We start from the raw sequence: 4,152 nt of genomic DNA, 5'->3' as shown, positions 1-4,152 counted from the left end.
GCCGTAAGTCAATCAGTTATTTTCAAAGACATTGAGAAGGAAATACTAAAAGATAATCAACCGAGGAAATCCTTCAACCTTCTATACAGTACTAAGGGTGATGTCGACGTAGCACAATTTCATGAGAGCTGTGACGGTAAAGGACCAACCGTTACACTCATCTATGGGAAACACAATTGCGTTTTTGGAGGCTATACTAGCCAAAGTTGGAGTTCAGACAGAAGAACAAAGAGAGATGAAAAGGCTTTTCTTTTCTGCAAAGACGACAATCCTGAAGCAAAATGTGTTATTTTTAAGATAAAAGAACGCCGTCAGGACAATGCTATCATGTGTGATGAAAACTTCGGGCCTACATTCGGTGTCGTTAGTTCATTTCGGGGCATATATGACCTCCAGGTATTCCGAAAGTCATGGATAAAACCGAAATCGGACGAAACTGGATGTATCCATCTCAACGGTGGGATCTGCATAGGTCAAAACTACCTAACTGAAGGGAATTTTACAACAAAAAGCATCAATTCTGGGAAAATGCTTGCAAAAAGTGTTGAGGTGTATCAAGTTATCGGTAAGTTAGATATTAAATATACTTACGTAAATGCTTTGGCATAAATTCAGATGATCATAAGCAATGGATTCAATTAAATTTATTTGAATTTATATTCAATCATTTATCAAATATTCGAAAAAAATATCAAACATAGGATTTAATGAAATGAAGACAAACTTTGTGAAAGAAGGAAAGACAGTATTATTCTCAGGTTCAATCCATTTACTGGGATTTGTTAAATCATTTAAAGAAGTGGAAGAATTTTCGAAATCGATTATGAGCAGTTACATATTTGATCAAAACTGCGACCATTTTGTCGCCATGGTAACAACAAACAAAATGGCGGATTTTTGAAATTTATATATACCTATTTGAAGTGTATTTCTGTAAAATAATTTATCTGCTTTTTCCAGCTTAAATGAAAGAATGAAATTACCATGTTTTACACCTTACACCCCACAAACATATGACATTAATTTGTCTGTATGGTAATTTGCTAAATAAAGAAATCATGTGTGTGTAAATGACGTAACAAACGTATTAAAATCACTGTCTCCATAATCAGGCATTTTCTTAAATTTCAAGCTTCTTTAGTGGTCCAATTCTTTCAGCGTCATGAAATGCTTGAGTGTGGCTTTCATATCAAATTATATGAAGACATCCCTTGTCCTTTATAGCAAAATTGTGGTAGCCACGTTATAAACAAATTATTATTATCAGCCTTTAAATGTTTCATTGTTTTTGATCGCTTGAAATTTGCTATGCTAGGACATTTATCACCTCTTTATAGAGTTATTTAATTCCTACGGTGGATGGTTACTGACATTTCGTGTTGGCGTGTTGCCTAGGCGAAAACACGACAACAGGAAAATTTTTACATGAAAATTCGACATTATATATCTATTAAAGGGCGCCGACACGACATATTTATTTTGTTGAGTTTTCGTGTTGGCGGGTATAATATATATGTCGTATTGGCGTTTTATTGCGAGAACGAAAGTGGCGGGCTAGCTTTTGCATTTGTACCCAGCGAAGAAGTATTCTACGATAAAGCTGTACTCTGCCAAACATTAATCAGAACAACATTATCATAATATAATCAAAGTCCTTATTAACGATGGAACTCAGGGAACTTATTTAATTGAGTTAATCTTTATTGAGGCACGTGCGTACACGTAAATATTTTTCCTATTGTACAGGCTCGGATCCAGGGTCAGGCACGATGGCCGTGACTCCTTTAGTTCCACCCCAACCTTAATCGGCCGCACCCAATATTTTGGCAAAAGAACATTTTCTCACAATGTAGACAAAAAAGCACCAGTGGCCATCATTTCATACCTATATCTAAGCTTAAACAAGTCCACTCTATGGAGGGTGTCAACCCATTCCGTACCTCAAAATTTGGACTAAACTGCAGCAGGGGTCACCAGTTTATATATACAATTCAGACATTTCAAAGCGCTCACGTCCTAACCCACTTAAAAAGAGAGATTACCGCCTTACATACCTAGCCCCTCCACGAGCCGATACGGCCTTCATTCATAACTGATGCCGCTCCCCAACCCCAATGAATTTTTTTAGGACCAGGTCTGTTATTCATACACTTTGTATTCTTAAAAAGATTATGACATCTGACTTATTGTACTATTTTATTATCTCTATTCTCCTAATGTAGCTTTACTGAATATTTATAAATTCTGAATCGACAGCTCGTTTGAATAGAAAGAAAAATACCTCTTAAACTCTTTGCCACTGGCCACTGGCACTGGAATAACTCTAAATAACCTGACTGCATAATATCTTTCATAATTTCTCTTAAATGTAAAATATCTAAACCAGTTTACAAATCTTGCGGATGCTAGAAAAAACAACAACAATATAATTAGGTCATTATTACAGTAACTTGATCTTGGATGTTCTATTTGGCTCGAGTGTTTTGTGCCAAACCTGGATCGACTTTTTGTCTTTTCAGAGAAATGTTATCTCCCTTGAATTAGGTTCTTCAACTGTCTTCCTTTGTTTTCCATGAATGTAGACTATTGTAGTGAAAAACTTTTAACTATAACGGATAACATATAACATTCATAAGGTTGGTCAATTGATGCCTGATGAAAATTACTACTCAGAAAAGCGGCACAGATAAAGAGATATCCACCAGAATATTTATGCTGCTTGGTGACAATTGTATCATGGCTCTATTTTGATATTTTTATAGTACCATTTGAGCCGTGTCATGAGAAAACCAACATAGTGGGTTTGCGACCACGCAGTCTGGTCAGGATCCATACTGTTCGCTTTCAAAGCCTATTGGAATTAGAGAAACTGTTAGCGAACAGCATGGATCCTGACCAGACTGCGTGGATGCGACATGGATCCTGACCAGACTGCGTGGATGCGCAGGCTGGTCTGGATCCATGCTGGTCACAAACCCACTATGTTGGTTTTCTCATGGCACGGCTCATTTGTTTTTTTTTTTTGTTTGCTTTATGTTGTCATAATTTTGAGAACGGTAGAATCATCTTGCATTTTTACATGGCATTGCCATTATATGATATTCATATGGTTACCTCGTATCCACTTTATTAGTCTTGCTTTTTGGTCATGTGAAATGTGACTTACCACATGCGATTTTTTCCGTATTGTAAAGTAAAATCGTTCCTTCTGCATGATTGTATAATATGCGCTTGTGCAGTAACTGTTGGTAGAAATATTTTCTAAGACATGCTAACACACTCTCCGCATCAGCATAACACTAGACACAGTGTGGATTTCAATAACGTGCGTCTCATCTTACGACAACAAAGTTTCCGCATGACAACAGAAATGTACGTCAATCTGTTCTATATCTATGTGCCCGGACCTATACTGTTTGACTCGTCAAGGTGTCAAGTGTATTATCAAATCCGTCAGCATGTGATTTAATTGCATATGTTTTATGAGATACAATCAGTTTTCAAAATAGTAGTAAACAATAGGGTCATGCTGACCCTACATTACTCTGATGAGATTTAGAGACTGCTTGACTATTGTGATAGTGGTTCACGTTTGGAAAGTACCTATAAAATAATTTGGAAATTTGTATAGCGTTTTCTGACAAGAACGTTTTAACCTTCCACTATATGCATATCGGGAATACTATATTCATATACGAAAAAGTGACCTCCTCTGGTGGTCGTGTTTTCAACAAACTGGGTTAGTTTAATCGAATTTGGCGTAAGGTTAAACATTCTGTGACATTTTTTGTAGAATTCATAGAGACTCACAGTAGGTAGATCATTAAAGGAACTTTCCAATGTTCTCACTCAGAGACTTTGTTGTTTTACAATAACGGCACAGTTACAAATCTTTTCTAATTTTATAGAATTAGTATCATGACGCAAGTTACTCGCTACTCGCAAGTTAGTTCAAATGCAAACACTCGATCCCGAGGGCTGCTAGAGTTAATATTAGATATTATTTAATTGATTATTCTCGGGAACCTTCATCGAAATAACCATGTAACAATGAATATGTCATCACCCAAAGTTTGTCAGATAGAGTCACTGAACCTCTTTTTCTTGAGCCATTAGAGATAGAAAAAAGAATTTTTAAAACATCTTCTCTAC

Source organism: Mercenaria mercenaria, unplaced genomic scaffold (genome assembly GCF_021730395.1).
Source record: "Mercenaria mercenaria strain notata unplaced genomic scaffold, MADL_Memer_1 contig_2012, whole genome shotgun sequence".
NCBI classification, from domain to species: domain Eukaryota; kingdom Metazoa; phylum Mollusca; class Bivalvia; order Venerida; family Veneridae; genus Mercenaria; species Mercenaria mercenaria.
The sequence above is the reverse complement of the archived record's forward strand: the minus strand, read 5'-3'. Positions refer to the sequence as shown.